This window comes from Myodes glareolus, chromosome 21 (genome assembly GCF_982192425.1).
Source record: "Myodes glareolus chromosome 21, mMyoGla1.1, whole genome shotgun sequence".
Taxonomy (NCBI): domain Eukaryota; kingdom Metazoa; phylum Chordata; class Mammalia; order Rodentia; family Cricetidae; genus Myodes; species Myodes glareolus.
Window position 1 is genome coordinate 51,794,184 of NC_142046.1, and position 22,148 is coordinate 51,816,331.

The window sequence follows — 22,148 nt, forward strand, 5'->3', positions numbered from 1 at the left end:
CCAAGACGTTGAGTGCTGTCAAGACTGGGGTTTGTAGATGAACGACTTTATTCAGGACCCTCTGCACTGGAAGGTTTGTTTAAAGGCTACCTTGAGAATGAAGTAACTAGCGGATCATGAAGCCTTTGAGATGTCATCATTAATTAGACCCAGTCCTAGGGTGGGTGCCCTTGACTCCAAAGATGGACTTCTCAGTATGGAGTCAGGGCCCTTGAGTGCAGTGCTGGGGCGGGGCAGGGGTGCTGAACGAACCAATCAAGCCTGCAACCAGATCCACATCTGTGCTAGAGAAATAGAAGCTGGTGACAGGCTCCCTGCTGGAAACAGAGTTCCGGAGCCGGGCCAGGACTTTGTGCTTACAACTATGATGACCTAGATGTGAGGACTATGTTTCACTATGACAATATGGGCATTATCTTTGGGGACAGGTCTGAACACACTCATGGGGCACACAGAATAGACAACCAAGACAGACTTGGAGGAGCACACAGTCAAGTCCTTCTTGGATAGCTGGAGACTGTCCTCTAAGCACAGAGAAGAGATCAAGATGTGGCCAAGTGGGACATCACCTATCGGGGCTTGGACTGTTTGTGTCTGAGAATTAAAGGCTATGCCCGCAGCCAGAACTTCATTTTGATGGCAAATACACTGCAGTCCCATAGTTGGCCTCTGCCTGTTTTTGTCATTCTTGATATGATCAGGGACATCTATCACATGAGACAGCAAACGTGGCCTTGTTTGACTTCAGGGACGGCTGAAGTCAGTCACTACTGCTGTATTGTGGACTTGGAGGCAGAGAGGCAGATTTGTGCTGGTCTCTGATATAGCACACAACTTTAAAGAGGGATCTGCTGGCAGATGAGGTATTCTGGTGGTGCAGGCTGTACAGACACAACGACATGGTCTTGGTCATTTGCCACCTGCTTGTATACCTGATCACAGCATTCCCTTGGAAGAGGCATGGCTGATGCCTCCAGGTGATACCACTGCTGACTGCCTTGGTGCCAGAGCTGTGGGTTTGGGATACAACTTCCGTGGCAGCCAACTACATGAGCCAAAGGTTTCACCTCATTTCTCTGTTTGCCGGGGTTGTGAACACATGCATGGGCTGTGTGTGTTGCTTTACCAATACACGATTGACTTCATTTGTTCTCAGTTCTATTGTCCAAAATAAGAGGCTATGCTTCAGGGCTCATCTCTTTTTGTTGTTGTTGTTTTGTTTTGTTTTGTTTTTTGAGACAGGGTTTCTCTGTATAGTCCTGGCGGTCCGGGAACTTGATATGTAGACCAGGTTGGCCTCAAACTCAGAGATCCACCTGTCTCTGCCTCATGAGTGCTGGAATTAAAGGTGTGTGCCACTACCACCTGACTTTTTTTTTTTTAGTGGAATATTGGTTTTAAGCAAAAGGACCTGTTACTCTGCTAACCAAGACAAGAAATGCGCATTTTAGCAAAGTTTTTATTCATATTGATATGCAAATGTGTAGGCAAACTTGGGGAAAAAGGCTTCAATTTTTAAGGTTCCCGCATATGTTTATACTGCTGTTGCACTACACAGCACACACAACAGCACACAGCAGCCCCAGGTTGCCCTCTTCCCTGGGGCTCTTGCTTCCACCTTCCATACATACAGAAATAAACTGGAGGAGGAAGAGGCATCCATGAGCAAGGCTAACTGGGTCGGACATCCAGTCCCACGCTCCACCAGGGAATAAAATAGGCTTCATGGAGAAAAGGAGGTCAGTGAAATTTAAGTTCAATAAAAATTAGCGGTGAAAGCCCCTGCAATCATTTCCCATCAAGGAAAAAAACAAAACAAATCCATTTTGTTAGATTGGAAAAAAAATAAAAAAGAGAAAGGGAAGATGGAAGCACAGGGTTCTTGGCAACCATGACACGAATCTGCGCTCAGCCCCTTCTCTGTCCCCGTTCTCACACCGTTCTCACACAGCCCTTTCCCGAATCCGCTCAAAATGCAGGGTGTCGGCGGCTGACAAGCTGGAGTCAGCCTCGAGTCTCCTTCCCGAGATGCATTTTCATAGGGCTGCTGACAGGAGAGCTGGAACTAGTGAAATTCTTCCATGCCTTGACATCGAAGACACGAAACCCTCTTCACAACCAGATGTACCCTTTTGCAACGAGATCACTGCAGGCTCTCGGAGGAGCACACTTCCGCACGATGAATAATGCAGCAGGGGCAAGTTCTCCATCTAAATAGTTCTCGTTTTCCAGCGGCCGATAATGAAACACGTCTTTGTTTTTTGGCTCCTGAAATGGTGTGTACTGTTTCGGAATAATCAGTGTTCGTTTTGTAAGATATTGTCGTCCTAGGTTTTGTTGGTTTGTTTGCTTGCTCATGTGAATAAACACCCCGGCATGATTCTTATTAAGATCCCAATGAACTAAGAGGTGTTGGAGCTGCCTTATGGGAGCCATGGTGGGCTGATTTCATTTTAAATGTGCTATGGGAAAATGTCTTCCACTAATCACAAAACACAGAATGCAGATTTTTTTTTTTTTAATTTCTCTTTAAAAAGTTGTCCTGGCTGCTTGGGTTGTTAGCCAAGACGCTTGGTCTCTCTCCATATGCCGCAGCCCCATGCCGCAGCCCCCCCCCCCCCCCATTCAGCTTCAAGAATAGAGGTTCTAGTGAAGGCAGAGCAGAAGAATAGAGTCCTCTCTGTGGGGTGAACAAGGACATCCCTTTAATCAGCTCTGAAGACTAAGTGGCTTTCAGTTAGAGTAACCTTAAAAAGCACAGTGTCTAATAGTAATCTGGAGGCCTCCGTCATCCTGGTGCAAAAGACTTCACAACTCAGTGGAAAAGACTTTACCGTAGGGGTTAGGAAGCTTTGCCTTATCAAACCTCAAGCAGGAAACCACCAAACTAAGCTGCTCATTCTAGCTATTTAAGATTCTGGAGAGGGAAGCTTGCTTGAACTCAGGAAGTCAGGACCACTCTCAGGAACACAACAGTGCCCTGTGTCATTCCAAAACAAGTCAGGCTGGAGAGATGGCTCGCAGGTTAAGAGCACTGGCTGTATGTGGTGGTGGTGGTGGTGGCAAATGCCTTTAATCCAGCACTCAGGATCCAGAAGCAGGCAGATTTCTGAGTTCGAGGCCAGCCTGGTCTACCAAGTGAGTTCTAGGTCAGTCAGGGATACACAGAGAAATCCTGTCTCAAAAAATGGAGAGAGAGAGAGAGAGAGAGAGAGAGAGAGAGAGAGAGCGAGCACTGATTGCTCTTCCAGAGGATCTGGGATTCTATTCCCAGCACCAACATGGTGACTCACAACCATCTGTAATTCTAATTCCAAGTGATCCAACTATCCAACTCCCTCTTCTGGCCTCTGAGGGCACTGCATGCACAGAGTGCACATACATACATGTAGGCAAACACTAAACAAAAATAAACTTTTTAAAAAAAAAAACTAATATTTTTTTTTAAAAAAATAAAAAAACACCAAATTGTGTGTGTAATGTGGGTATGAACTTGGCTCTAGGAGTTTGTTTGGTGAGGTTATTGTTAAAACTTATTTTCAGAGTTAGGGATAGATTTCATTGATAGAATGTTTACTGAGTGTGCTTGGGGTCGTATGATATGGAATGTCCTTCTGTATATGTGATGCTCTTATTGGTTAATGAATAAAGTTGCTTTGGTCTATGGCAGGGCAGAATATAGCCAGGCTGGAAGAGATATGGAGAGAGAGTAGGCAGACTCAAAGAGACACCATGTAGTTTTCAATATAAAAAATGAACACATTTGTAAGTGCAGTGAGAAAATCCTGGAATAAACATTTCAGAGTAGTGGGTAGAGTAGACTTGGGTAGATGATTAAAATGCCAGTGTAACTATTCAGTCGCCAGGTTGTAAGAGCAACAGGACTACAGAGAGTTGGTGGCTGGGTTGGCAGTGATGAGACGGGGAAGTTAGATCAGCATCAAAGGATGTATTAGAAAACAAAGTCTGATCAACTGACGAATGGAAATGAAGAATGACCACAAATGTCTCTAAATTCTGTGTGATGAGAAAAAGATGACTCTAGTAAATTTATCCTCTAACTCAGAAAGGTGTGGCCAGGTACGGTGGTGTGTGCCTATGATTCTAGCGCTTGGGAGGCAGAGACAGGAAGATTACCATAAGTTCAAGACCAGTTGAAGAACATACCAAGTTCTAGGCTAGCCAAGGGCTATACAACAAAACCCCCTCTCAAGAAATAAAATAAAATAAAACCCAAAACGTCCTAGAAAGCAAATGTTTTCTTGTTTTTGTTCTTTACTAATGACAACTTAGAACATTTTCTACCTGTTTGCTATTGGCTTATTTTATTTTATTTGAGACAAGGTCTCACTGTGTAGCTTGGCTGGCCTGGAACTTGCTTTGTAGACTAGTCTGCCCTTGAACTCACAGAAGTCTTGCCTTTTGCTGAAGAAAGAGGCTTTTTAGTTAGGGTTTTTAGTGCTGTGAAGAGACACCATGACCACAGCAACTCTTATAATGAACACATTTAATTGAGGGGTCATTTACAGTTTCAGAAGTTCAGTCCATTATCTTCATGTTGGGGAGCATGGTGGCACGGAGGCAGATGTGGTACTGGAGGGTAGCTGAGAATCTTGCATCTTGCAGGCAACAAGAAATTGGCTGAGATACGGGGTAGGGGGAAGGGGAGGGTGGGGGAGGGTGGTGTGGCTATTCTGAATGTAAGAAACCTCAAAGCCCACTCCTATAGTGTCACACTTCCTCCTATAAGGCCATACCCACTTCAACAAGGCCAAACCTCCCTGCCACTCCCTATAAGATTATGGGGAATAATTGCATTCAAACTACCACACCAGGTTTAATGAAAGACATTGTTTCAAAAATAAAACAACTTAAGGAAGAAACTTGATGTCAGTTTCTGACCTCTACATGCACACAGGTACACACATGCACACAAATCCACACCACAGGAAGGTGTACACGGAAGATTTGTGAGATTTTTGTTTTTCTTTTCCATCAGAGATACTGAGTTGTATGTATGCCCAGTACTGCGTGACCTGACCTAAAGCGAGTTTTACTTCAGCCTGAACGTATTTTAGTTCGGTTTCATTATGTTTTTGTCACCCTAGTCCCACATTTCTAAGTTTCATTGCGTAAAGGAGTTTTGAGTTTTGGTCTGTGTAGTGAAGGTGTTTTGCAAATGCCTTTAGCACGTGATCTGGAAAACTATGCTTCGTTCTCTGCATTGTTAGGATGACTTTCATAGACCACATTTTACAGTCTTGGTCCAGTGACCTAGGGATCCATAAAAGTAGACTTGACCTTAGGAACTGAAATTCAGACAAGCTTAATGAGACTGACAAAAATCAAAATTATTTGTGACGTTTATAAGAGATCTTTTAAAGTCATCATCAATATATAGTACCCCAACAGTTTTTAATTTGTATTTTTTAACTTTCTAACTTTTTTTTATTTATTTAGAGACAGGAGCTCACTGGCCCCAAACTCACAGAGATGAACTTGCCTCTGCCTCTTAAGTGCTTTGATCAAAATTGTGCACCACCACACCCAATCTGTGTATTTTTAAAAAGCTTTTAAATTATTAACATTATTTTATGTGTGTGGGTGTTTTGATGCATGTGTATCTGTGCATCACGTATGTGACTGGTGGTCACTGAGGCCAGAAGAAGGTGTCAGATTCCCTACAACTGGAGTTACAGGTGGTTGAGAGCAGTCAAATGGGTCCTCCAGGAGAGCAGCAGAGGTGCTCTTAACTGCTGTGGTATCTCTCTAGATCCTGGCTTGGATAATTTTTAACCGATGTAAACACTTTAAAAGATGTTTTAAGAACTCAAATTTGGTCCTTGAATGAAACTGATTATTTTGTGGTGTAAGACCGAAACCCAAGACTTAAAGACTGGAAGGCAAACTCTCCTCCAGCCCAACCTGAAACCCCATTTCAATTTTAGTTTCACTCTTTCTATCTGTTCATCTATCATTCACCCATACATCCACCTTTGTGTGTGTGTATTTATATGTGGACACAGCACGCATGTATGTGGAGGGCAGAGGACAGCTTACAGGAGTTGATTCTCTTCTGCCATGTGAGTTCTGGAAATCAAACTCAAGTTTGATTTGGGAGGCTTGGGAACAGCAAGCTCTCACGTACTGAGCCGTCTCATCAGCCCCGCCAGAACCACTTTCTGTTTTACATGATCTGCTTTTCTCACTCTGGGTCACCACAGTGAGTTCCTGAGCACTTGCCGAGTGAGTCTGTGGTTCATCCCAAATGCACTTTGTCAGGGCCTGTTAATTAATCACCGTGTGAATGTGATTTCATTGTTCACCAGTTTGCAGTTAATATCCACTGCCCATCAATCATTATCAGGCATCCATTCCTTGAAGTCACCAGCTGAGGAGCCACTCTTTAGTAAGAGCCACTGACTCCACCCAGTGTCGCCCTTCAGCATTTGCGAGGAGAACTGGGCCACATGGAACCGTGTACTTAGGAAATGCCCTTCATGAAACATGGGACAGGTGACTGTCTTCCCTAGGCTCTGGCTTTCTTGACAGCGACTGCTCCAAGCATGAAGAATTCTCTTCGCAGTGTGCTGAAGTGTGTTTCCTAGGCACCCTCCCCCCTTCCTTCTCACCCTAAGCGCTCATAGAGCTTGGAAGAAGTCTCAGTGATGCTTGCTTACACCTAGTTTTTATTCTTGAAGAATTGCTCCACCATGTTTTCCTGCTTGTCTCTTGCCACAAGTGTCCACAGAAGAGCGTAACAAGACCCTCAGTATTCTTGGTTTAGATCAAATGTACAGCGGATGGAGCCTCTTCATCTGTCTTTGCCAGCAGCTGGGGCATCTCTGCCCTTTCTGTTTCTGGTGTAAGTTACTTGTGCTCTGTACTTTGAAGCTAGCTTGGTAAGTCCTTTACTTTGCTCCTGCAGGGCAGCCCTGGCTAAGGAATGGTAAATCAGTCTCTCAGAGCCCACAGCTGGAGTAATAAACTTATAATTGGGGACCTCCCTAAAGAGTTTGCTGTAAGTAGCTTTGTCAGACACGATTGCTGCACTTGTCCTGAACTTTCCCTTTGGACTACTTCTTTTTGGCCTTGCCCCAAGACTTGTTTACTTCTTTGTCTTTCTTGGCTGACTTTCCTGCCTCCTCTCTCTCTCTCTCTCCCTCTCTGTCTCTGTCTCTGTCTCCCTCTGTCTCTGTCTGTCTCTCTCTCTCTCTTTCTTCAAGACCGAGTGTAGCTCTGACTGGCCTGGAGCTCACTCTGTAGATTAGGCTAGCCTCCATGCCTGAGATCCACCTGCCTCTGCCCTCCAAGAATGCTGGGATTAAAGGTGGCGCTAGCACTGCTCAGTTACGGCATGTTGGGCATCACGGTGAAGCTCAGAGAGTGGCAGCAACCATGGCAGCCTAGCTAAGACATCAAACCAAAAAATGACCCCAGCTCCTGTTTCTTTGCAACAGGATCTCCCTATGTAGCCCAGGCTGGTCTTGAACTTGTGCTCCTTCTTCCGCCTTCTGAGTGTAGATAGTACAAGCGTCACCACCATGCTTTGCCTCTTGTTACTTCAGATGGTTTCACAGGAGGTGTGTTAGCCAATGTTGTATCCAAGGAATTAACTTTTAAAATATAAAGCAATTTTTATATTTATCTGATCAATTTTTAAGTTGGTCTAATTTTGATGTATTTCAAATTTTAGTTCTGGCACATTATACATTTTGTTCCTGCATTTTTATTAGGAAAAATATTTATTTAACAGCTACAGCCATTTTTGAAGCTATTTCTGCAGAATAATAACTTTGAGCTTCTTTTAGGGCCACATAGATTTTGAGATTCTGGTACAAGCCATAAGCTTTCTCTGTAAGGGAGATGTAATGGAAATATCTATGTAATTTTGTACACAATCTCATTTGACAATGCATTAATATGTCTAAAATACCATGGGTTCCCAGATTAAGAAGCCATTGCTTGAGAATTTGTAACACTCTATTGAAAAATTTGCTGAAAGTGTTATGGGGATATTAAGCACGGTTACCTCTTCCATGTAACTTTTGCAATATAAAAACAACTTTTTGGCTAGGTGGTGGTGACACACGCCTTTAATCCCAGCACTCAGGAGGCAGAGACGGTTGGATCTTTGTGAGTTCAAGGCCAGCCTGGTCAACTGAGTGAGTTTCAGGACAGGCTTCAAAGCTGCAGAGAAACCCTGTTTCAGAAAAAAAAAAAAAAAGGAGTATTTTAAAAGGAAATAGTCTTGTATCTCCTGCTAACAAAAGTATATTTTAAAAACATTTTAATCTAGTAAAATGTAAAATTAGCCTTCAGTTATGATTTGGGTATAAAACAGCTTCAAAGGCCATGTATCGAAGGTCCCAAGCTGTTGGTGATAAGGCAAAGTGACTGAATTATGAGGATGATCATTTTGGAGGCGTGGCCAGGTAGGAGGAAGTGAGGTGAGCAGCTTTTTTTCTACTGGGCTCTTCCTCCACAACGCCTCAGGCTTGCCACTCGCTGACAAGCCATGGAGCCAACCTGCCAGGCCTTGTTCCCCCTGAAATCATGAACCGGAAGAAAGTTTCTCTCCTTTGAGCCATTGTCCTCAGTGACGTCACAGCAACGGAAAGCTGACTGACGAGCAGCCTTAACCATCTTGAACACATGCTCCCCACACATGCACTAAGTATGTCCACAATTTGTGTAGCCAGCCTTGCGACAGTAAAACACCACAGCTGCTAGGCGCTTCCTCTCCATTTACATTCTTTTTAGCAGCTACCGCTTTGGTTTTTGATCTGTATGAATTTGACTACTGTAGGTATTTCCTGTAAGTGGAAGCTTACAGCGTCAGTGCTCCGTGACTGTTATTTCCTCGAGGCGCGTCTGTGTTGTCGCATGTCAGAATCTCCTTTACAGTTGAATAACATTCCATTGTATGCATGCCTTCCTCCTTGTTTATCCGTACACCTGTGGTTGGACACTTAATTTACCTCTACCAGCTGTTGTGAGTTATACTGTCGTAAGCATGAGTGTGAGTTTATTCTAGATCTCTCGGGAAATCTGACAGTATTGATAGAATTACTCCAGTTAGTGACCGGTGAGAAAAAGAGCCATAAAAGCAGAGATAGCATTAGGTAGGTATTTACAAGTAGAAAAAAAAATAAAACTAGTCAATCAGATCAAGTTCAGAAGATTTTAGAATTAGAGTATCAGTCACAAGTGAAAAAAATCAGCACTCAAGATTTTACGGAAAGATATGTTTTCTAGCTTTGCCGTCAAACTGGTGGTATAATCCTGTTATCCCAGATGCACAAAAATTGAAAGGGAATATTTTCACTGAGAACCTTAGTGTGGGCCCAGATTTTGGTCTTTATTCCTCATCAACATTAAAAGTACCTAATGCCGTGTGCTGTGGTTGAGAGAAAAAAATAGGTTAAAAGTTTCTTACGTTTTCATAAAGCAAGGCTGTTGTTTAAATGTCAGGGTAAGGTGACAAGGAAGGAAGCAAATTCTAAGGCGGGTTTGGTCAAATTATACCATTCGAACCTTGTAAATCTGTGTCTATTCATCTCTCACTTTCTGCATAATCCTAGTTGAAATCATTACATCTGTGACAGTCTGTGAATCTGCAGGACTCCACACAAAAATTAAAATCTACATGTAGAAAATTCCATTGGAATTGTGATGTTAAACACAGACTAGTGGTTGTTAATCCAACTGAGGCAGTGTGCCTGTTCTAATGGGAGCTCACCAAATCCAGCTGGACCGGGTCTGAATGAGCATCTGATCAAACCGGACTCTCTGATTGTGGCTGACAATGGGGGCTGACTGAGAAGCCATTGATAAAGGCACTGGGACTTGTTTTTATGGCATGTTCTGGCTTTTGGGGACACTAGTCTACATGGATGCACAGCTCCCTAGGCCTGGATGTAGGGGGGATGGCCTTGGACTTCCCACAGGGCAGGATTCCCTGCCCTCTCTCAAGCAGAGTGAGAGAGGGAGGAGGGGGTGTGGGGAGTGGGAGAGGATTGGGAGGAGGGAAGAAAGTGTAAATAATTGAATGGAAAAATAAGAAAAACAAAAAAACACAGACTAGTACAATAGACTATATATAAATTCTCAATATATTTTAATAAATAAGGGACTTTTATCTTCCCAGAGTGTTTCCTGGATTAAATATATGACAATCACAGACTGATTGGTTCCAAGGCTTCTGTCTGCTCATTTGCTTTTATATGTTAAGATCTCGGAAACTGAGGTATGACTTCTACAGCGATTACAATCAGTTTGTTGGGTTGTTTTTGAGACAAGATCTGTCTTGAAGTCACAGGTTCAAACATTCTTCCTTAGCCTCCCAAGGAGCTGAGACTAGAGTGTGAGTCCACAAAGCCACCATGCCCAGCTGGAGGTCTTGTGTCTTTGCAGTTGGTGGAGAGTTGACTGTTCAGACTTGGAAGCAGCCGTTGGTAATCTTCTCACTTAAACTGAGGGATGTGCGTTGTTGGTATTTTCCAAGTTGAGGTTAACCACTATTGGAAACGCTAAGGGAAATGAAGTATTGCATGTACAGACAGGCAACCAAACAGAACGGTGGCTATGCCGATGGTATGAATGAAGCAAACCGTTATCTTCAGAGAAATGCCAACGTATTTCCATAATTCCTTTCAGTGAAGCAACCAAGTGCCTTATGGGATCTGAAGCAGCAGTTAAGGGCGACCTTAGGGCTTGTTCCTGAGATATGCATGAAAGGATTCTTAGTATACAGTGAGCAGCACAGCTGACGGCAGAGAAAATGACCGAATCCAACACAATGGCTAAAAACTCTCAGAACACTGGGAGAGCGGTGCAGCTGGCTCTATCGCAGCTTAAGTGGGGCTTTCTTTTCTTAGCGGTCCACAGAACAACGAAGCAGATAATAGCCAACGGGATCTTATGTTGGACGAGCTATGACATATAATTTCCTGCATTTGATTAAGAAAGGAAAAGTCATAGTCACATTGAATTGAAAAAAGGGAAGAAGTCTCCCGGGGACAATGGAAAGATGATGGCTTGGCCAAATGCTCCAAGGAGGGAGACTGGCAGTGTAATCTCTGTCTTTTGTCACCATGGAGATGGAACTTTTAACAGCCTGTTGCTTCTAGAGCCTCACGCTGCTTCTATAAATTCCCAAAGCACTAGAACACTAGACAATATTTACCAGGAACAGGACACTGCTTTTATGCAGCGCTGAGCAAACAAACTCAGACAAATGTATTGTTTCAGGAAAAGAGATCAGCTCCCAAGAAACTAAAATCTATGTAACAGGGTGGTCGGAATAGCCCACCTGACTTCACCAAAGGTGTCCCAGTGGAAGATAAACGTGAGAATATGCTCAATAGATCATTACAGAATTGCAAACTAAAACAAACACCACGACACACTTACTAAGATGGCCACAGCTCAAGACACTGACAGCACCAAGTGTTGATAAGGGTGTGGAGCAACTGGAACTTCATCACTGGCACAGGGGAGAGCAAAGGCAAGTCAATAAGTGCTTGCCTTTTAGTTTGAAAATCTGAGTTTGTGTCTCCAGAACCCAGGGACACTGGCAGAGACAGGTGGATCTTTGGGGCTTACTGACCGGCCAGCCTAGCCTACTTGGTGAGTTTTAGACCTTCAAAGGAGAAGATGGACTGTGTCTGTCCATCACCTGGGGTTGACCTCTGGCCTCCACATGGACATTCATGCATGTACACATGCGTAAATAGACTCAGATACATACATACACATATACATACATACATACATACATACACAGTTTGGCAACATACTGTGACCATAAAATTTAGCAATTACATTTTTTTAGTACATATCCAAGTGAATTAGAATTTTTACTCAAACCTCTGCACCTGGATGTTTTTCTTTCTTTTTTTTTTTTCAAGTTTATTTAGGATTATAAAAACTTGGAAGCATGGGCCTGGAGAGATGGCTAAACCCTTAGAAGCCAGAACTCCTTGAGCCAAACATCTATGGCAGTTCTTCATTGGAGAACTGAGCTTCAGAACACCCAACAGGAGTTTGAGACGCCATTTTGAACAGTGGGGAACTCTCACGATTGCCTGGTAATGAGAGATTCAAGCACCAAGTGATCAGGGGCTCTGGGCTTGTCACTTAGCCACTGTGGAGGAAGAGGATGCCGCCATAAATGCAAGACCACACAGGGTCGTTGGAAGAGTTGTGGAACCCAAGCGAGCTGTGCTAAGAGAGGATCCTCAGAGACCAGGTGCCCACTGAAATGTGGAGAAGATCTTTGTTGGTGGTATTAAAGAAGTCACCGAAGAACATCAGCTGCGAGATTATGTTGAGCACCGTGGGGAAACTGAACGACATGGGCAGTGGAAAAAAAAGAGAGAGTTTGCTTTTGTCACCTTTGACGACCATGATTCTGTGGACAGGATTGTTATTCAGGAGTACCATACTGCGCATGGTCACAGCTGTGAAGTAAGAAAAGCCCTGTCAACACCCGAGATGGCCAGGGCTTCTTCCAGTCAAGGTCGAAGAGTTCTAGAAACTTTGGTGGTAGTCATGGAGGTGGTTTTGGTAGCAATGCCAATTTTTTTTTTTTTTTTGGGAGGGGATTGTGAGACAAGGTTTCTCTGTGTAACAGCTCTGACTGTCCTGGAACTCACTCTGTAGACCAGGTTAGCCTTGAACTCACAGAGATCCACCTGCCTCTGCCTCCTGATTGCTGGGATTAAAGGTGTGTGTCACCACCACCCGGCTCTCTCTATCTCTCTTTTGTAAAATTATTTATTTACTTACTTATTCATCTAACATGCATTGGCATTTTGGCTGCATGGATGTCTGTGTGAGGAGGGTGTGGGATCCCTTGGAACTGGAGTTACAGAGAGTTGTGAGCTGCCATATGGGTGCTGGGAATTGAATGTGGATCCTCTGGAAAAACAGCCAGAGCTCTTGACCACTGAGCCATCTCTCCAGCCCTGCCAATGACAATTATGGTTGAGGGGAAAACTTCAGTGGCCATGGTGGCTTCGGTAGCAGTCGTGGTGGTGGATACGGTGGCAGTGGGGATGGTTATAATGGATTTGGTAATGATGGAAGCTATTTTGGAGATGGGAGAAGCTACAATGATTTTGGCAATTACAACAATCAGTCTTCAAATTTTGGACCAATGAAAGGAGGAAACTTTGGAGGCAGAAGCTCTGGCCCTTATGGTGGTGGAGGCCAGTATTCTGCTAAACCACGAAACCGAGGTGGGTTTGGTGGTTCCAGCAGCAGCAGCTGCAGCTATGGCAGTGGCAGGAGGTTCTAATTACAGCCAGGAACCGAGGCTTAGCAGGAGAGGAGAGCCAGAGAAGTGACAGGCAAGCTACAGGTTACAACAGATTGTGACCTCAACCAGGCACAGTGGTGGCAGGGCCAAGCTGCTACAAGGAAGACATGTTTTAGACAATACTCATGTGTGTGGGCAAAAAACTCTCCAGGACTGCATTTGTGACTAATTGTGGAACAGGTTATTTTAGCTTCTGCTCTATGGAAAGTGTAAAGCCTTCCAACATAAGTTTTATTCTAGGGCTGGAGAGATGGCTCAGAGGTTCAGAGCACTGACTGCTCTTCCTAAAGGTCCTGAGTTCAATTCCCAGCAACCATGTGGTGGCTCACAACCATCTGTAATGAGGTCTGGTGCCCTCTTCTGGCCTGCAGGCATACATGCAGACAGAATATTGTATACATAATAAATAAATAAGTAAGTAAGTAAGTAAGTAAGTAAATAAATAAAAAGTTTTATTCTAGACCTTTTCCACCCATGCTGTTGGTTGCTAAATGTAATAGTCTGATCATGACGCTGAACAGATGTGTCTTTTTTTTCACTGGTCGCTCTTTAGAGCTCAGGGCTTCCGTTTCCAGCACCCTCATGGTGGCTCACAACTAACTGTTACTCGAGGCCCAGGGAATCCAGTGCCCTCTTCTGGTCACCTCCAGCACTGCATGCACAAGGTACATAGACACACATGCAGGAAATATACCTAAACACATAATTAAAAAAACAAAAACAAAACTAATGACACACACACACCCATCCACACAAAAAAAAACCCAACCCAAACAAACTGTGTCACGTCCAGACAACAGAATCGGATGCAGTGCTAAAAGCAAAAGGGTTGTCAAGTTATGAGAAAACACGAAGGGAACTTAAAACTCATTATGACGTGGAAGCTGTTCAGTGAGAAAAGACTTTGCATCGAACGATTCCAGCTAGATAACAACCCAGAAAAGTCAAAACTAGGGGACAAAGCAAGAAGCAAACAAGCAAATCAGACCATCAAGGAAGAAGCAGTGAATTAGTAAACACAGAAGGCTGGAGTGGGTGGCTGGAGATAGTCTGATCCCTTAATGGACACCACGGGCAAGCCTGGATGACGTAATCACAGAAGCCACCCCTGGTGTAGACAGTAGACTTTGAATGACCAGGACTTGGCAAAAAACCAAGTGTGACAAGCAAGTCCCTCTAGTGGCGAGCTGCCAGGTGAATTTGGGCAGATGCGGATGTGGGAAGGTGAACGCCGTAACCTCTGCTCAGCTCTTCATGAATCTAGAAGTAGGGCAGAAAAAAGGGTCTGGGGCCAGGAAGAGCCAAGTCTGAAGGCAAAAGATGCAGGCTTGCTTGAGTAACCATCTAAGATATAAGTACAATGGTGGGCGGTGGTGGTGCACACCTTTAATCCCAGCACTCGGGAGGCAGAGGCAGGTATATCTGTGTAAGTTCGAGGCCAGCCTGGTCTACAAGAGCTAGTTCTAGGACAGCTAGGGCTGTTACACAGAGAAACCCTGTCTCAAAAAATCAAAAAAAAAAAAAAAAGATGTAAGTACAATACTGGATTCAGCAGCCCGTCCCTGGCCCAAGAGATCCTCCTACTTTCCTTCTGGAATGGCTGAGAGTAGAGGATCCCAGCTTCGCTCTGGTTTGGTTTTGGCAGTGGGCACTGAAAACTGAACCAGGCCTTGGGCATATTAAGCAAGCACTCTAACACTGAGTTTCAGCCTGAATACTTTTACATTTTAGTTCATTTATTGAGACAAAGCCTCAGCTGCCTGTCTAGGACTGAACTCACAACGTCGTCACCCAGACAGACCTAGAATGTGTGAAGAGATTATAGGGCTGTAGTACCAGGCTGCACCTTCCTCCTTTATCTTCCTCCCTTCCTTCCTTCCTCCCTTCCTTCCTTCCTCCCTCCTTCCCTCCCTCCCTCCCTCCCTCCCTCCCTTCCTTCCTTCCTTCCTTCCTTCTTTCCATCCTTTCTTTCTTTCTTTCTTTCTATTTACTTTTGGTACTGAGGTAAAATTACTAAAATTCTAGGAAAGCAGAGAAATGAGTATTATTAGAACTTTGAGAGATAAAGAGTAAGTATAGAGAGAATGTTTTGTCATGAGCTGAAGTCAGGCTGTTATTATTTTTAGGTGGTAAGTTATTTTAAGACATTTGAAGTATCCTAAACAGTTCTTCATGTTAACTGCACAATTCAAGGCCTGGAGAGACGGTTCAGTGGTTAAGAGAGCTTGCTGCTCTTGCAAAGGATTTAAATTTGGTCCCCAGCACCCACATAGGGCGGCTCATAACTACCTGTAACTCCAACTCCAAGGGTGATACGATGCCTCCAGCCTTAACAGGCCCCTGCACTTATGTGTATATACACACACATAATTAAACATAATAGAAGTAAATCCTTAAATTTACAAGTAAGTGCTGCCTTTGAAGTCATTTCAATTACGTTAAGGATCAGAGTTAAAATGTTCATGGAACCTGATTCCCTAAGTTTTATTAGCCCCCCGAACTGTAGCATTAGTTACATGATAGAGCATACCTCTTCATGCTCAAAGGCCAGCATATCAAGAGACTTCTCACTGCTAGAAATGAACATTTGTAAAGACATACGTATTTCCAGAACAACATAATCAACTGAGAACTTTATAAAGAAGATTACTGAAATATGAGCAAAATTTAGTGAGAAGAACATTTTCTTGATGTTGCTCACTGTAGTAAAAATGGAAATGACCTAAATGTTCAAACCCCTAGACGTCTAGTCCCTACAACACGTGTGTGTGTGGTGTGTGTGTGTGTAGGTCAGACTTTCTGCACCTGGAGACTGTTAGGTTTGCTAGCTAGCAAGTTCCAGGGAGCCTTTGGTCCCTGCATTCCCAGCACTGGACTTATTAGCATGTTATTTTTATATGGGTGCTGGGGATCCAAATTTGGGTGTAAGCGGAGACTGATTGTTTGTTTCCCAGCTGCCTAGACTCAAATAATCACACAGAAACTGTATCAATTACAACACTGCTTGGCCAATGACTTGTGCATTTCTAGTTAGCGCTTATATCTTGAATTAACCCATTTCTATTAAATTGTGTATTGCCATGAGACTGTGGCTTACTGAGCAAGGTTCTGGCATCTTCCTCCTTTGGCAGCTACATGGCCTCTCTCTGACACTGCCTACACTCTCTATATATCTCTTCCAGTCTGGCTATATTCTGTCCTGCCATAGGCCAAAGCAGCCTTAATCCTTAACCAATAAGAGCAACACATATATAGAAGGATGTCCCACATTATTTGGGGACCCATATTTGTGTAGCAAGCCCTTCACCAACTGAGCCATCTTTCCAGCCCTTGACAGCCCGCTCTGTGGGGAAGTCATGAAGCATTAGTAACCCTTGCTACCTACTAGACTGCAAAATGGCAGGATCCCCTCTCTCCTCAGGGAAACCAGGGAGTGTCTATCAAAATTATAAAGGCAGTTTGACTCAGCAATACCACCTCTTGGAATTTATCTTAGCAATACACCTGCACGGGAGGAAATGACATAAGTAAGTTCATTCTTTGCCCCTCGGTTTGTAAAAGCAGAAGATTAGAAAAACACTGTGGGGGACATAGACTGGATTAAAAACGAGGGGCCAGACACACACATAGCTGTCTGCTTTCTGGTTCTGGGAGAGAATGGGGAAGCTTCCACAACACTGGCCGTGCAGAAGCCGCAGCAAAGCGCTCAGGTCTTTAGAATGCAAGGTGCTGAGCAGGGAAAATGGCAGCTTCCTTTCTGTGCGAGAAAGTGGGGAAATCAGAGTGTGTATTTGCATTTGCTTTTATTTGCATAAGAAAATGCTGGAAAGATACACAAGAAGCTAATAAAAGAGGTTAGTTCTGAAGACAGAGAAGGAGCCCGAGGCTTTGGAAGGTTTACCTTTCATGCTGTTTTAATTTTGAAACTGACAAATGCTTTTCCTATTCAGAAAGTGAAATTAAAAAGAAGACAATTGTGAAGGGCATGCTTATCTATCTGGATGGTTGAGTAATGTCAAAAATGAATGTGTTTGTGTTTTGATTTATAGAGGTACATTAAACAGCTACAATAAGCAAGAAAAGTATTATAATTTGAAGAATTCTTTTTTTTTTTTTTTTTTTTTTTTTTGGTTCATTGAGGCAGTAACAGCCCTGGCTGTCCTGGAAGTAGCTCTGTAGACCAGGCTGGCCTTGAACTCACAGAGATCTGCCCGCCTCTACTGCCTGAGTATTCCTGACACAGTTTCTTAAAAGTACAGTAATTCGGTAAGTATCCTTTTGTGCGTCTATCTGTTGAAGTCCTGACATCTGGGATCTCATAACATGACTACAGTCAGAGACAGGGACTTTAAAGAAGCAACTACATTAAAATGAGGTCAGTACATGGCCCTAACCCCACACGACAAATGTTTCTAAGGGGGAACATTTAGACACGCGTGCACAGAGGGAAGACCACTTGAAGACGTCGGGAAAAGAGGGCAACACTCAGGCAGAGGAGCGATGTCTCTGAAGGGAGCTCTTCTGTCATAGCCTTAATTTTAGATATGAAGCCTCCAGAACTGTGGTAAGAGACTTTTCTGTTGTGGAAGCCATTCAGTCTGCTGGACCATCATCTGTGCCCTGGGGAACTGCTGCACTATCCGTACACACTCTCAAAATCCCCAGGCGTTTGGACTACTGGAGGTGTATGGGAATGTTCGCTTCATACCTTCTGCTAACGATTACAGCTAAGAGAGTCAAAATAGGGCATCACGTCTTCATTTGCATCTCTTTACGTGTTCCTTATGTTAAGAGTTTATATTACTGTGTTGGATCTGAAAGTCATTGTGCTGCCGTGAATCAGTTAACCAAGTGATTCTTTTGAGTTGAATAAAGCTGTGTTGGAAAGTGGCTAGTGAGGTATGTATTCTAGTGACCCTCAAAGGAGCAACAGACTCTTAATGTCACCCACACTTTCATGATTAGTGCTGTTCCTTTCCTGGCTGACAGCCATGGCTGGTTACGCTTCTGATTCCTCCCCCAAACTCCAGGCCTGACTCTTACTGTTTGGGCCTTCCTGAGAAGCATGCTTAGGTGATGTTTTAGGACCGCCTTAAAAAAAAAAAAATCTCCATCTTCAGAATGAACAACAGACCAAGCACTGTAGTTAACAAAACAAGTCCCATTGGGTGGTGGTGGCTCACACCTTTAATCCCAGTGCTCTGGAGACTGAGGTAGGTGGATCTGTATAAATTTGAGGCCAGCCTGGTCTACAGAGTGAGTTTCAGGAGAGCCAGGGCTGTTACACAGAGAAATGTTGTCTTGAAAAATGAAAACAAACGAACAAAAAATTTAAACAAATAAACAAAAACAAAACAAGCCCACTATGCAGACAAAGGCAAACCTTACAAACAGCCTAGGGGCCATGCGCGCTGCAGCTTTTTCCAAACTGTGTTTTATCTTTGCATCTGTGCCTTCTAGAAATTTAAACTGGAATGCTGAATGCTTACCAGGGCAGAACTGGTTGGCTGTTTAGTAGAGGCAAGATCAGCTCATGGAGAAGGTCCTGAAAGGTCAAGAGGGAAGCAAGGAGCTACAAAGAGAAAAGGACAGCTACTTAGAGACTGGGAGAGAAGTAGTAACTTCAACAGGTAGGACAGCAGCCACCAGCAGCCAGCCCAGAAAACACATCCTCCCATGCCAGCTACAGCACCGCCTACGAGTTTTTCTGTGGCATCGTTTTGGCACATGGAAGCCTACCTTCAGGTTGATTTCTCTACTTCTCGTCCCATGTCACATTCATAAAAAGTCCCCTGGAAGACAGCTCTACAGTTCAGAGAACTTGAATTCTATCAGGTTGTCAGTGTCTATATACCCGTATACATAGCTGGAGCCTTGTGTGTGTGTGTATATGTGTGTGTGTATGTGTGTGTGTGTGTGTGTGTTGTAACTGTTGCTCTAACACAAGTGCCATATTGTTACTTGGTCTCACTGGTTCACTTTCTAGAACAGGTTTTAGCTGCAGGAAGGCTTTTAGTTTCCCCTATGAGTTATTTCAAATATTTTGTCAGTGCCCACCTACTCCCTCTTCCTTTTCTTGCATAACCCAAACCATCTAGACACGCAGTGCAGTGTCCCTATATTTTCCATGCACCAGAAATATAATAATTAAGGGATTTGAAGGTGTGCACCCTACGAATTTTTTCTATGCTGGTTTCTTTGAACCATCCTCAGTAGTCTACATCATTAATCCATCCAAACATACCAAGTTATGTCTTTCTTTCCTTTTCCTCCCTGATTGAAGGCTCAACAGGCTTTGCCAGGATGGAACTCCAGAATTCTGTCAGTTTTGTGAACTGAAGCAGCTCCCCCAAAGGACTAAACCTATGGTAGAAAGTCTTCACGAGTGACTGAAAGATGAAAAGAATTCAATAACTGTGGGCAGTTGGGATCACAACCAATTTATCTTGGGCTATTTTCAACTCTCTAAAAAAGCCATTTGTTTTCTACTTTTGGATTTGACCTAGTGTGTGTGTGTGTGTGTGTGTGTGTGTGTGTGTGTGTGTGTGTGACTACTGGGTAAATACTTGGAGAATGTAGAAACTGAACCCTAGCTTCTACCAGCCCAGAGCCCAAGCGTGTCCTCAGATGGCCCCCGAGGCCTATATCAGATGTCTCTGCTCTGCACTAAACCCCTCTGCCTGTTTCCACTGATGTGTTTAAAATGTGCCTTGATTTATAGCTTTCTTTGTTCTGTTACTATACCCATTATCGGTTTAGAACATGGTTTTGGGGGAATGTTCCTGGCTATGGATGCCCATATTTGGCTCCACTAGAAACAATCAACTGGGGAACGAGCCACGTGTGCATGTGTGCGTGGGGGCGTGTGTGAGCGTGCACGTGTGCAAGTGTGAGTGTGCAAGTGTGGACTGTGTAGAAGCATTGCAGTCTCTCTGCTCCAGTCTCTACTCCGACTTACACTGCCTTTGTGGCACCTGAACTTGACACCCCCCAGATTCCCAGCCTTCTCTCCTGTTGATATCGCCTTCCGACTGGAAATAAGTTCCTCGTGTTTGAGCTCACTGTATCTATCTTGCCTGGGAAAATAGGCATCTTCTCCCCAAAGCCAGGAAGAGCTAGCCTACAGCCCTCCCCGTATCATTGTTTGGGTAGGGTAAGGGAGACAGATTGAAAAGCCAGAGATTTCAAGTCCAGCACAGCTTCCTGTACGGCTGGCTGCTGTGTCCTTGGAAAAGCAATTTAAGTCCTTTCTACCTCGCCCTGTAGTTTCCTAACTCTAAGAAATATCATAAATCCATTCTGTCCTCATCATTTTTTACCATCAAAGACCATCTATCAAATGGCTTCCTGGAGACAGCGGCTTGCAGGGTAGGGCAGAGAGCGGGGGCTCCCGCTCATCAGGGACCTCACATAGGACACGGAGCCTCATGTAATTATTCACGGAGAGCTGCGACTCTGTGGGAAAAACCAGAGGAAGACGCTGTAGGAAGCTTTTTCAGGGAAAGCTAAATTTATTAAGCATCTTTTAAAACCTAACCTTTATCCTAATGGTATAGCTAATATACTTTTTTGGTGCAAAAATGTCATTTATTTTATGAAAGTATGGCTATAGCAGATGTTATTTTGTGAAATTATCCTTATTACCAAAACAAAAAGTTTTGCTCTTTTAAAACAACTTTTTTTTTTTTTTCCGAAATCCTTTTAGGTTTTGCAAGTTGGGACTGGAGAAATGGTTCAGTCACTGAAATGCTTGCCATGCAAGCATAAGAAAATGAGTTTCGACTTCCAAATCGCAGTTCAAAAACCAGGCATGTTGGTGTATGCTTAAAACACCCAGTGCTGGAGGTGTAGACACAGGTGAATGCTGGGAGCTTTCTGGCCAACTTGTTTTACTGCCTCGGTGAGCTTCAGGCCCAGTGGGAGATTCTGTCTTGAAAAGTGAGGTGGAGAGCTATCAGGAAAGACATTTACAATGACCTCAGCAAGGATGTTCCTCTGTGGCTCCTATATCAGCTCCTGCTTCCAGGTTCCTGCCTGTAGTTCCTGCCTGTAGTTCCTGCCCGACTTCCTTCGAGGATGAACTGGGATGTGAAAGCGTACGTGAAATAAACCTCTTATTCCCCAAGTTGCTTTTGGTCCTGGTGTTTTATTCCAGCAATAGAAGTCCTAACTGACACACACACGTACATGCATGTGTGTACACACACACCACACCACACAGGGACTACACGGAGCGCATCTCATGGTGACTACACGGGATTTGCTGATGGGTTAACCCCAAGTCCAAGCTTGAAGACACTGCTGGGTATTTCTCTATCATTCAGAAGAGATTTGAATCTCCCTTCTGGAGGCCATCCATCTTCCTTTCGTTACCTGCAGTAAGTAGTTCTAGAAAATTCTGAGCTGGAGGTCTCTAGACAAGGTACATCTGCCCCGCCTGCTACTGTCTGTACACTTCAGGTTAGTGACTCAAACCTTCTGTGCCTCGACTTCCTTATCCGTAGAACACATTTGGATATGGTCCCTATTTATTCACTGTTTCTCCTAACGGGATGCCTAAGAATGACATGTACTCTTGCGTGGTCCTGGGCATTCCCCACTCTGTTCTCCAGGTTCTGGTTGTATCCAGCTTCACAGCCCCATCATTCTTCCCCAGCTGAAGGTCATCTGAAAGTCAACCAGCATCAACAGCAGATATTATTACAGCGGTGAAGAAGCCTAGGCGGCCGCCCTCACTCACAAATGCAGGGACACAGTGACACAACCATCCTTCTAGCCGCTTGCGGGGACTGGGGACTGGTTGCCAGAATACTCAGCTCACCAC

General features: G+C 44.0%; 1 long non-coding RNA gene across 1 annotated transcript; it reads left to right on the forward strand.

Moving 5' to 3' along the window:
- The first annotated feature begins 1,939 nt into the window (after positions 1 to 1,939).
- On the forward strand, positions 1,940 to 21,449 carry LOC146890412 (uncharacterized). The gene is made up of 2 exons (XR_014998742.2): positions 1,940 to 2,276; positions 21,030 to 21,449. It is a non-coding gene; the product is annotated as an uncharacterized LOC146890412 (long non-coding RNA).
- The last annotated feature ends 699 nt before the right edge of the window (positions 21,450 to 22,148 follow it).